The following is a 13,689-nucleotide window of genomic DNA, read 5'->3' on the forward strand; positions in this document are numbered from 1 at the left end:
GGGCTGGGGGCCGCCGCCTCCGCTGCTGCTCGCGCGGCGCCGCCTCTGCGCTCGCCTGGGCGCCTGGCAGTGCGCCGCGCTCCGGCTCGCGGGCAGGCTGCGAGCGTGCGACCGCGGGCGGCGGGGCGGCGGGGCGGCGGGGCTGCGGCCCGTGCGGTCCCGGAGGCAGAGCTGCGGCCGCCCGCGCGCCGATCTCGCCCCCCTTCCCCTCTCTCCTCCCGCCCCGCGCCTCCCGCCTCCCTCCTTCTCCCTTTATCGTCCTCCCCCCGCCCCCCCCCGTGCGCTCCCTCCGCCGGCATCACGTGTCGCCATCATACTCATTGCGAGTCTCTGCCTCGCCTGTCGCCACGTTTCAGGAGCAACGAGGACACTTGGTTGCCGTCCTCTGTGCGCCCTCCCCGCTCCCACGTCCCCCTCCTCCGAGGAGGAGCGCACGGCGGCTTGGATCAGGCCAGAGGGCCCCAGCCCCGAACGCCCCAGCCCCCTCGGCCGCGGGAGAGACAGCCGCCGAGCAGGCGGGCGGCGCTGGGCGCTGTGCGGGAGAGGGGCGCGGGGCGAGGGCCGGAGACCTCCCTCTGGAGCCACCTCGGGGAAGCCTGAGGGCGCGAAGTGGGGAGTTAGGGTCCATGGCTGTCCGTCCCCTGCCTTCCAACGAGTTTATTTAAGTTCTGAGGCGAAGGGGGAAGGCCAGTGGGTCCAGCCCGCCCATTCCAGAGGAGACGCTTACAAGGGAAGGGAAAGGAAGGGGCAATGTGTTGGCACCCATCCTGCTGGAGCCTCTCGTGGAGCTGAGCGTTCGCCTGGGTCGAGGCCGCGTGGGCTCGCAGCGAGCCCAGGGCCGGGAGGCAGCGAACGAGGACAGCATCTGCTGGGCGAAAGCCCTGTTGCTGAGCGTCCGCGGGCTGGGCGCGCGGGGCCCGGGGCTCCCGCCGGCTCCGCACTGGTGCTGGACAGCTCCGCTTGCCACCTGCAGCCGCGTTGGCCGGCGTCGCGGACTGGGGGACAGTTCCTCTGTAGACTCCACTACCCAAGACCCGGACGGGGGGAACACCGGGGACTGATTCCATGCCTCTCCTTCTCCCTGCTCTGTGCGCCAAATATGCGATCTGTTTGCACTGGGCTGCAAATGCTGCTCCGAAAGCTTAAGGAGAATGGGGAGAAAGGCTTTTTCAAGCCCAGGGACAGACTCTCACCAGGGCGCGAGCACATCTCTTGCCGCCAGTTTGCGGTGGAGCTCCTTCATTCCACAAAGCTTGCCTCATGGCAAACCAGCAGCCGCTCTCAGCCCCCGGCCCCACTGCGCCTGCTTATTTAGCTCCAGAAAAGCCTCGGATTTGTTCTGACATTAGGGGAAGGGATGGGAAGAAGGGGCAAATAAGAGTGTCACCAAAAGAGGGGTCCCAGGCTGTGCGTCCCCCTGCAGCAAAGCAGATGAGCACCTTCCCCACCTTCTCCACTCCTCTGGAAAGAAAAGTTCAGGGGCTCCAGCTTTAGCTCCTCAAGGATACAGATGCCAAAGTGTTTTGTTTTGTTTTGTTTTTGTTTGTTTTTGTTTTTTAAGGATTGGTTCTTTCAAGGTGAAAGCAGAGGAATGTGTTTGCTGTGTTTATTTAAACACACACACACACACACAACTTTACTCTATACCCAACCCCAGTGTGCTTTTAACTCTAATTCTTCCCAATTGTTTATGAGGACCCAAATAAACAGAAATTCTAATTGAGGTTTCCTTTTATATTTTGGAAACATCCACTCAGTTAATTCAGAGACAGCCCTTATTCTCAGATTTTAAATAGGCATTAAGCTTATAAAAAGTGCGTGCTCTCACATGCGTCCCTTCCAAAAATATATATATTCTTTCCTAACCTGCTGAATAAACTGTTAACTGCATAGGTTCTCTTAGCATGGGAAATCCAGGCCTCTCTTTTAAAATAATAATATTATTAGAATTATAGTTATTATTATACATAATTATACATAATATTATTACTATGATTATTTTGATTGTGTCATGTATCTCCTGTTGATTTTTCCATTACTTCCTTTAATCCTATATGTATTTGTTTCTACTGAAAATGACACAAATTATACTTTTTATTATCAAGAATAGTCATCGATTTTGTGAAAAAGTTTCTCTGGTCCTTTTTCTGAAATACAATGGATGGTTCCTTTGAAAATTACATTATTCCAACTTGGGAGAAACTGTTTAATAATCTTGCTATGTGGTATCTATCACAGCATAAATTGTACTTCTTAGTTCTCTTCTTTAGTAATGATGATGTAATTGGCCAGTTCTTCAGAGTCACAGGATTTTAGAGCTTCTATTAAGGATACTAAATAACATACCCTTCACATTCTTCTACTGAACTACTGCTCTGAGTGCATGCACAAGCACACAAGTTCTTTTATGGTAATGGTGAATACCTATACATCGAACTTAAAACCAGAACATTTCCTAAACTTTCCAACTCCTGTCTCAAAGTGAAAATGACTGAGTACAACAGCAACAAGTATGATTTGTTTCTAAAATCCACAAGAGGCCTGAGAAGTCTTCCTGTTTACACTGGAAGTTTATTGCCAGAAAGAACTCTGAACCATTGGGACATTTCTGCTTTGTGTGAACCATTTGAATCAAAGACTCTTTACAGAACCTAGCCAGACGAAGTGGTCTTACAATTTTCTGTATAAATTACCCTGCCTTTCATCGTGATTTTCCCACTGATTTTTAAACTATAAACAAATGGAGGTCTAAATATAGACAGTAGATCATCTGCATTACTTTCAAGAGTTTCCTTTGTATTTCTGTGTAGGACTATGGTTCAAAAGCTCTCAATATGAAGAATGCTATGTTCTATACTCAAAAGGAAATACAAGCTATTATCATAATCTAAAAAAAAAAAAAGCCTTAGGCCTCCTATAAGGAATAATAACACCTTAGCAAAGAATGGTCCACTGAAAATGAAGAGTTTGTGCTCTGATTTTAGGGAAAAAACCTTGCACAAACTCATGGCCACAAGTCCAGTCCTGCTGGATGTATCATGCTTCAATAAATTCCTTAAAGCACAGTCTCCTACTGGAAAAGGAAAACACAGGAATGTACTTGGTTTGTTTATGAGGCTGGTGAGGGCACCTGAGGACTCATTTCAGATTGATTGAGCATTGGAAAGGATTCCTTATTAAGAAAGCAGATTCTCATGGTTAATTAATTTATGACAGAGAAGCGAAGAATACACAGTGGGGAATGGACATTTAAATGGTGTTGGGATAACTGGACAGTCACATGCAACAGAATGAAACTAGACCACTATCCTACACCATACACAAAAATTAACTCTAAATGGATTAGATGTGAATAGAAGACCTGAAACCATAAAATTTTTAGAAGAAAACATAGACAGTGAGCTCCTTGACATCTTAGCAATGAATTTTTGGATCTAACTCTAAAAGCAAAGGCAAAAGGGGTACCTAAGTGCCTCAGTCAGTTAAGCATCTGCCTTCAGCTCAGGTCATGGTACCAGGGTCCTGGGATGAAGCCCCACATCAGCCTCCCTGCTCATCAGGGATTCTGCTTGTCCCTCTCCCTCTGCTGCTCCCCCTGCTTGTGCAGTCACATGCACTTTCTCTCTCAAATAAATAAAAATCTTTAAAAAAATAAAATAAAAGCAAATGCAACACCAAAAATAAACAAGTGGGACTACTTCAAATAGGAAACCTTCTGCATAGCAAAACTATCAACAAAATGAAAAGGCAACCTACTAAATGGGAGAAAGTTATTTGTAAATCATATATCTGATAAGGAATTAAAACCCAATTATATAAAGAACTCAAACACCTCAATAGCAAAAAAAAAAAAAAAAACCAACAACAACAAAAAACAATCCAATTAAAAAATGGGCAGAGGATCTAAATAAACATTTTTCCAAAGAAGACATACAGGTGGTCAACAGACACATGAAAAGATGCTCAGCATCACTAATTATTAGGGAAATGCAAATCAAAACCATACCTGTTACCTGTTAGAATGGCTATTATCAAAAAAGACAAGAAACAAGTGTTGGAGAGGATTTGGAGAACCCTTACGCACTGCTGGTGGGAATGTAAATTGGTATAGCCACTAGGGAAAAGGCTGTGGAGGTCCCTCGAAAAACTAAAAATAGAACTACCATATGATCCAGCTAATCCACTGCTGGGTATTTATCCAAAGAAAATAAAAACACTAATCTGAAAAGATAATGCATCCCTATGTTCACTGCATCATTATTTATAATAGCCAACATATGGAAGCAACCTAAGTGTCCAGCAAAGGAAAAGTGGATAAAGGAAATGTTAGTTATAGATATAGTTGAATATTACTCAGCCATAAAAAAGAATGAAATCTTGCCATTTGCAACAACATGGATGGACCTTGAGGATATTATACTTAGTGAAATGACTCCAATAGAGAAGAGAAGTACTATATGATTTCACTTATATGTGAAATCTATAAAACAAAACAAAGGAAAAAAATTAAATCTCATAGATACAGAGAACAGATTGGCAGTTATCAGAGGGGGAGACGGGTGGGGGTAGGTAAATGGATGAAGGGGGTCAATTGCATGGTGATGGATGATAATTAGATTTACTGTAATAATCACTTTGTAGCATATACAAAAACCAAATTAATAGGTTATACTCCTGAAATGAATATAACATTACATACCAATTTGACCTCAATAAAAAAGGAATGTTCCAAAATATTTTTTAAAAAGCAAGCAGATTCTCCACCTTAAGATGGTGACTAGTCCCCCTTTAAACATAAAACTGTTGTGTGTGCCTTACCTTCATCTACAACATCACTATTTATAAACTCCTTTCACTTACATTTCTCAATTAATTTGATGTTCATCCTTCCCAGAGTAGTTTTTTAAAAAATCACCTCCATCAAATTCAAATAAAACTACAGTCAGTCCTCACTCCCCCAAATTCTTCGCATTTCAGAGCTTCAAACTCTTTCCTAATTTCTTTTCATCCATCTAAGTCTCCAGCAAGAAAAGTTGCAACATCTGCATAAGTGCTCCGTGGAGCAGAGTTCTTCCTGATATCAGAAACCTGAGGAAATCTTTCCCTGTAGTCAGTCTTTACATAGATCTGGCACCTCCCAGGAACTGTACATGTAACATTAAAGCAAGTTCTCTAATGAAATGTAGTAGCTGGTGAATTCTTAACTAATGCAAGTTTTTCTGTATCCCTAACCTAGAAAATCTCACACACACACACACACACACACACATCCTCACCTGCAGTTTAACTCCATGGACACATCTCCCCGAATGAGATTTGTCTATACCTCCCACTTTCTCACACTTTTCTTTTGAAAAGAGGGCAAACACACCTTCTTGGTGGAAGTTTGTGAACAAATAAGAGTGGAGATACCATGCTTCATATTTTTGCATAATTTTGTAAGTGAAACAATATTAAGGATCATTAACAACTTGAGAAGAACCATCTGCTTTGTTCATATGTGAAAGGACACATGGAAGACAATGCAGACCATCATCCTATGGTTCTGTGCCATCATAAAACCATGCTGAAATGATGAAGTACTTGTTGCTCAAAACAAGAAAAGGCAAAGGGGCTTGGAGCTGGAAGGAAAGTAATAAAGTTAATGCAACACTTAGTAGAATTTGCACCAGAAAGATACTTATGAGTTATGAGTGGGATGGCTGCTTCTTTTTGATGCTACTACATCCAAGAAAGTAAGAAAAAGGGAAAGTAATCAGTGTCTTTTGGTGCCTTGACAGACAACACTCTCTTTCTTAAGTGGCTCTAAGTGGCTCTGCACTCTCCATCATGCACTGCAGAAATCTATCCTCCTCTAAAGAAAGACCCTAGAAGTCAATGCCTCCTATAATTCCCAGCCATTTTGTCCTCAGCATCATTAGCTCTCTACACTTTACTTAAGTTGGGATTCTTTTTCAGATACTAAGTGCAGACTATATTTCAAAATCATTGTGCCATTTTCTACATGTTTTTGTAGACCACAGAATTGTCCTTAGAAGTCTAATAAGAGCAATATTTTGTCAATAAGCGATTCAGTGGTGGCCCACCCTAGCCTTTACGCACTTTCCTAAATATCTCTTTCCCCCTTTTACCCAAACCTTTTACCTTCCAAATTATTTCCAAACCATTGCCTTCCAAATCTATGTAAACCAAGGTGAACTGAAATTTGTTGAGAACCTACTATGGATCAGGATCTGTTCGTTCACTTCATTTAATCTTTTCAATGCCACCATAGGATGTATGATCCCAGTATTGCAGATGTGAAAATTCTTGCACAGAGATTTTAAATATCTTCCCCAGGGTCATGGAGCTGATAAATACTAATCATCATTCCAGTCCTGAGTCCTAAGCCTATGCTTAGAAACTGAACATGCTTCCTGCCTGCCTCTTGTAACTGTCCTCAAATGTCCTAAAAACACAGAGAAAAACAAATCTGATTAATTAAAATCACAATGTGAGTGGTTTATTGCATTACAAATAAATACTGCATACACAATTAACATGTTGGCATTATTCCCTGGCACAAAATGTCATGGAAAACCACTGATCTGTGCAGTAGCTCTACTCTCTAGTAGCTGCACTGCTAATTACTAGCCATATGACCAAAAGTAAGTTGCTTAACTTCTCTGGGACCAGACCCCTCACCTCTAAATCAAAATCTCCAGGGTATGATCAATCCCCAAGATTTTATAATTTTTCTATTTGTGTAGTTACTCATTTTCATTCCAGACATACCCTGTGTGCCTAGAAAAATTCCCCCCACACACATCATAAGGTCACCTTCTCTCCCTCCCTATCATATCCTTTCTGAGAACACAGGTCCTCAGCAAATCACTTCCTTAACTGCCTAAGACCTTCTCCTTACACAAAGCTGCCATGAACATGGTCCACAGAACTAAATGGATAAAAAAAAATTTTTCAACTCAATTATATTTGGTTAGATGTTCACCATCTCCCTGTCTTTTCATAACCTAATTCTTCTGTCTGCTTTATTATATTATAGAAAGGAATCATATCTTCCTGTCTGCAACTTATTAAGCCTGACAGCTAACAATAATAAATATGAATTATCAGTAAGAGTATGTTGGTATAACCTTGTCAATGTTAACAGACATTTACTTAAATATGCCCAATTTGTCATGAATATGCAATCTATTATTCAATCATTATCTTAAAACAATGAATCTATTCTTCTAAAATCCAATTTTAATATAAATACAGGAATTCTTAAAAGTATTGCCATTAAGAATGAAATGTTGTGCCCTTCTCACTAGATATAAACATTACGAGCAATGATTAAATGATAATGTACTTAGATCCCTTAAAATAATCAATAGGAAAAATTATTTAAGAAATTAAGAAATCACAATTTGTACTCCTGTTATAATCATTTCTGGAAAATGTTTCAAGGTTGATATTGAAATGAGTGACCTCAGGAGGGAAGAGATCACTTCAAGCACAAACAGTGGTTAAAATAATTCTAAAACATTTCCCCACCAAAAGATGTGAAACTTTTTAAATAAAGCATATGTTTACTCATTTCTGACAGTTCTCCTTAGAGTGAGCAAAATGAGCATTAATTCCTCTTTTTGGTGGACCAAAACAGATGGGCATCTGTATCACCACAGTGAACTAGAAAATGTCCCATTTCTCTAACTCACAATATAAGGCTTCATCAGGGCCATAGAAGCAGAGAACTCCTTGGTTCTGAACAAGCACCATGTAACTGGGTAGACAGGAGCTCCAAAGCCCACGTCCTCTGCACCAAGACCCCACCAGTGACTCTGTGTCTCTGTCCAGGTTATGCAGACATGAACTGGACCTATCCCTGCTCAACCCAAATGCTTTTGCACTTTTTTTTTTAAGATTTTATCTATTCATTTGAGTTAGAGAGAGAGAGAGACAACAAGCAGTGGGGAAGGGCAGAGGGAGAGAAAGAGAAGTAGACTCCCTGCTAAGCAAGAAGCCCAATGAAGGGCTCTATCCCAGGACCCAGAGATCACGACCTGAGCTGAAGGCAGATGCTTAAACCGGCAAAGGCGCCCCAAGCCTTTGCACTTTCATCTCAGAGAAGAGAAATCTGAAATTTTCTTGGTTTTCAGGTTTTCTACATAACTTTAACAGCACCCTAGACCAAAACAATAACTAACAATTCAATTTATAAGGTATCCTGCACCCAAACAGTGTAATAAGCAATAATTCATATCCTAACAACTGGGCGGCACTTAAAAATATGTGTAAAGTGAAAAAAAAATTTCATTCTTAAATAATTGTAATTATTTAATTATTTAAACTAATTAATGAAGTTGAGGACTGCACAACTTCTCAAACCTTGGGATGAGAATGAGCAATGTCACCCTCATCTCCTCTTCCATGCTGATTTTCCTGTGGCTTTTTGCTTTTTATCACAGCAACTTCCAAAAACCCAGCTTTGCAAATGTATGAAGTGAGTGAAATAATGTAGCGCAATCCAGTATTTAAACTATCAACTACTTCAAGCTAATAATCTGATCAGTTTTCAACAGATGCTAAGTATAGGTGTGTTTCCCTCAAATGTTTAATATCTCCCCCTGCACCCCTGTGCATTCAACACAGCATCCAGGGATCTGTAGTTGCCCAGTTTGGGAACTAGGATTCTGGTTGCTCAGCCCTTCCAAAGTTCTCAGAAAAGCTTGCCTTTTATCTCTATTTACACAGACTCTGAGTAAATAGACATGAAGAGCTTACAAATGAAAAATGAAAATTGTGCATCTTAATGTCATTTTCTGCTATAAGTTTGTGTACAGATTATTACCTTAAGTATGATTTATGTGTAGTGCATTATTCTATGATTTTAAAATGTATAATATTTCAGCTCATTAACTGTCTATCAACTAAAGCTTTGAATACCTAGTAAAAAATAAAATAATTTGGAAAGACACATAAAATATTTGCTTTTGATATGCCTTATACATATAATTTTTTACCAAAGGCTGTATGTGCGAATGGTTTAGCAGAACAGTATTATCTCATGAAATACTTTTTAATGTTTTTTTTTCTTTTTAAAAACTGACCCTGAAATCTTGGCAACTGTTCTCTGTTTGACTAGAACAAGAAAGGCAAAGGTAGGGCTCATTATTCCCTCTAACGTCTGCTGTCAAGGAGAGGGAAGAAGGAACTTTACTGCATTTGTTGATAGAGAAACAGAGGTATTCAGAGATTGAGGGACCTGTCCATGGTCCAAAGGCACATAGTTAGTCACAGGTAGAGCTCTTAGCACTGTAAAAATCTCATTTCATAGCTCTATTGTAGAAGATTGTTTCTGAGAAAAACTCCCTTGGGGAGAAGGGGAAAAAAAAAAGGCTAGCTCATTATTTGTAAAGGATGTTATCTGGGTTGTTTTCTCAGGGAGTAAAAATAGGCTTGCATTAATCCAGTTGCACATGCCCCTTATGGCTAAGTTAATTCACCCATATCCATTCATACTCAACATATGCGAGTAACTTAAAGTACATTATTAAACTAAGGATAGTGGACATTATAAAGACAAAGCATGGTCCCCACCTTTGAAGAATTTACACTCTAAAAGCATAAGGAAATGTTAAATAATATCAAAACTTAAATGGCTGTACAAAATAGGACCAGATTAGAGGTCCTATGGAAAATAGGTTACAGTATTTTAGAAAAAAAAGAAAGATGAACTCCCATTTCCAAATAAAGGGAACGAGACCTAAATGGGCCTTTGAAGAATGGGTAATATCTGAAAAGATGGAAATGAATGAACTGGACATGGAGGAGAGAGTGTGTTGCATACACCGTTCAAACAAGGGAGGAGAATAAATACTGGGGGATCATGGGAAATGGAATAAGAAAACAGAGACCAGATTGGAAAAGACCTTACTCTGGACTTTCTCTGGCAAGCACTGAAAAAACTTAACTTTTTGACCGTGAAGTGACTTTAAGACAGTGTTATACAGCTACCCATTCCTCTCTAAACTCCATTATTTCCAAGAACATAAATCAGCAAAACAGACTGCCTCAGTTGTCCAAGAAAGCGGCTGCATGTGATTAAAACTACAGTATGTTGTCTCTTCATGATCTCTCCCCTCCAAATACACACACACACACACGCACACACATTCAGACAACCATTTTCCATTTCACTCAAGTTTGGGGCACACTTGCTATATATTATCTGCCTATGATATGATCCAAGAATATAATCCAAGTCAATAAAGTACATCAGCTTCCTATTTCAGCTTCCTATCATCTAAAATGACCAATTTTCAAAGCACATCAGTCATTAATAAACCAACAGGAGGAACAGCTACCCTCTACAGAAACCATGTTTTAAAAAATGGAACCCCTAAAAGACCCAGTAAGTGCCTGCTCCTGTGTCAGGGTCAGTGTTGTGTCTTGTACTTCACAGACGAATACAAAAATCCATCCTTTGGTGTCTTAAGACAGTCACATGGTTCACTCAGTGAAAAGGACTCTAAACCACACTGCTCAAGAAAAACCATCCCACCTTACTTCATAGCGAATACATCGTGCTCTCACATTCAATCTGATACATTTCCCTTTTCTATCAGAGAAAGATTGTGAGCTTGCTGCCTTTGGTTTCCTCAGCTAAAAGAGAATGTTCATCCATGCAAACTGAAAAGATCGGCTCTCAGGAATTTCTTGTCAGTTAGTGGGCCAGTGCAAATTATATTTGGAAAACATTGTCAGCCAGGTCCTGGAGGTCCTAGAGGCAGGAAGGAGGAGAGAGAGAGAGAAAAATGGCCCTGTGAATATTGGGATTGTCAAGATGACTATAAGGTAATTGGTGGGGGGCAGGTATCATGGAATCAGCATGAATACAAATCTAGAACAAATACTGGCCAACAGGAGTGAAGACGCTGTGTCTGAAATGACCAGACTAGAAAGAAAACTGATGCGTACTTTAACTGTTTGCCAACTGAGCTCCACATGCAGAAGAACATCTTAGGGAACCGCGCCGCTGAATACATTAACGAGCATTTTCACAATTGGGATCTCTGCTCAGAGACAGCACAACTGAGAGTGTTCATTACTTGTGTGTGTGAAAACAAGTGAAAGATGGTATTGAAATTAAGAGTCATCTCAGCGGACGCCTGGCTGGCTCTGTGGGTTAGGGGTCTGCCTTTGGCTCAGGTCATGATCCTGGAGTCCCGGATGGAGCCCCGAGTGGGATGGAGCCCCCTGTCGGATGGAGCCCTGACACCTACTGAGCCCAGGGATGATCAAGCCCCCTTGTGGGGCTCCCTGCTCAGCAGGGAGTCCCCTTCTTCCTCTCCCCCTCCTCCCTGATCCTGCTGTCTCTCTCTCTCTCTCTCAAATAAATAAATAAAAACTTTAAAAAGAAAAAAGAGTTATCCCCAAAATGTCCCATAAACACTGTCCATTTTAAGGAAGTAGCCACCATTTGCAACTTTGTTCAAAAGTGCCTCAAAAAGTTCTTCAAATAATTTGATTCGAGTATAAATGCAAATGTCCTGTCCAAATATCACAATTAATTGCTTCTGAATTTTTCTTTCCACAGGATAATTACTTTCAAAACCAAAAGCATTCAAGCTACCAGAGGAAAATGCTCATCTTGCTCCCCATCCGTGGTTCCCATTGCTCCTTCATTTGTCTTAGTTTACGCGACACTTGTATTTCCAGGAGGTTATGTAATGAACCATAATAAAATTAATTGTCTCCAGGCTGATGAGGTCATAGATGCTCAGTGTCCTTGATTTCCAGTTATCTTAGCAGAATTTCTTCCTCAGTTGTTCTTGCTCTATTTGGTGTCCTATTTCAAAAATGAACACCTTTGCTGTTTGCTTTCCGTTGGTAGCTTTCCATCAGCAAAAACAAAACAAAACAAAAAACCAATATATTTATTCTTATTATACAAATGACATAATATAATTTCTGTGCAATCTGGCCAGATTTAAAGGGAAGTCAATAGTCATCACTAAAAAAATTGTCAATTTATGAAATCATAATATTCTTCATACACTCGAAAAATAAGTAAACATCAGCACTGGCAAAGTTAGATTGTCACAATCAAATGTTCTGGAATACAGCAATCAGTGACAAGTTAGCATTCTACTGTGGCAAGTTACAATGCTCTAAAGCAAAGTAACACATTTTGTCGCAAAGAAAAACAAGCTCTTCTTTCTAAGTTATTCCTACCCGGTTCCTAAGCTACAAAAGAGACATATTTCTGTTACGTAAACTGATCATTTGGAACAAGTTATTGATACTTTCATGCTTGAATGGATACATATACAAACAGGAAAAGATTTCACTTCTACCATTAGTTAGTTATGAGGAATATAAATTGTGTGAAAAAAGGTTCTTTACATTTGCTCTTCATTATACCTTCAACTTATTTAAATAGGAAAAAAATAAAAAAACACTTTCTTAAGGGTAATAAAAGCATTCTTCCTCCTATTTAACATTAATTTCATGATTTATTTTTATTATTTTGTGTAAAACAATTCCTTATAAAAACAGGAATCCATATCAAGAATGGAATTAAGTTTCCTTTTCTCCAGCATGGTAATTGCCTTTACTACAATTATTATTTAAATTAGAGATAATGGCTTCATGCAGAAAACACATGGACTGTTTCTGGTTTTATTAAGAAAAAAATAATAAAACTAACATACATCTGTTGATTTATTCCTTCCTCTACAAGTATTTATTACTATTCTGTGTCAGGTGCTATAGTAGGTGTTATAAAGAAAAAGGAGTATAACACAGTCTTTTTCCTCAAGGACCCAGCAATTGAGTTTAAAAAGGAAAAAAACAAACAAACCTCCTTGGAAGAAATGGACATACAAAATGATAAACACTTTTTAATGGCAGGTTTAATAATGCAGATACACATAGGATACAGAGAAGTACCTAACAAACATAGAAGAAAAGAAAGTTTAAATGCATTCTTGAAGATGAAGATGTCTAAGCTGAATTTCACAGAATAAACAGGACTTTGAAGGCAGGGGTGTTAAAGGGCAGAGTATTCTAGGCAGCGAGCTAGCCAGAGTAAAGGCACAAACTTGAGAACAACATGTGGGCATTAAGAAATACAAGGAGCTCGAGTTGCTGGAGTGTGGAGTAAAAGCAGGGCTGGGTAGAATATGGTAATGAGAGGAAGAGAGGTCCCAGATCACAGGGAGCCTTGTATATCTCATTGAGGAGTCACATTTGCATATTAAAAAGATCATGTGACTCCATGAGGAAGAGCCTTGAAGAGCCTAAACTGTTATCAAGGAAAACGGTTCAGAGGCTATTGGAGTAGCCCAGAAAAGATATGAGGAATTTAACTAGAGCTGTAGAAGAAGCTGGACCCCATGGTTAAATGCCCCCCACCCCACTCTCTCACTAGGCAACATTACACAAGGTCCTCATCTCCCTATGCTTCAATTTCTTTCAATGTAAAGGTGGCATAATAATGGCTATAAGAATTACACACTAGGGGCACCTGGGTGGCTCAGTCTGTTAAGCGTCACACTTGGTTTCATCTCAGGTCATGATCTCGGGGTCATGGGATCGAGCCCCTTGTCAGGCTCTGCACTCAGCAGGGAATCTGCTTGAGATTCTCTCTCCCTTCCCCTCTGCCCCTCCCCCACCTCGAGTTTTTTTTTTCTCTCTCTCTCA

General features: G+C 40.5%; 1 long non-coding RNA gene across 1 annotated transcript in view; it reads left to right on the forward strand.

Moving 5' to 3' along the window:
* LOC141374566 (uncharacterized) overlaps positions 1–11,757 on the forward strand; it is a 17,029-nt gene extending 5,272 nt beyond the window's left edge. The window contains exon 2 of the long non-coding RNA XR_012381570.1: positions 11,582–11,757. This is a non-coding gene — a long non-coding RNA (uncharacterized lncRNA). The remainder of the gene's footprint in view (positions 1–11,581) is intronic.
* The last annotated feature ends 1,932 nt before the right edge of the window (positions 11,758–13,689 follow it).

Source organism: Callorhinus ursinus, unplaced genomic scaffold (genome assembly GCF_003265705.2).
Source record: "Callorhinus ursinus isolate GAN/ISIS: 27379988/994484 unplaced genomic scaffold, GSC_fseal_2.0 scaffold19, whole genome shotgun sequence".
NCBI lineage: Eukaryota > Metazoa > Chordata > Mammalia > Carnivora > Otariidae > Callorhinus > Callorhinus ursinus.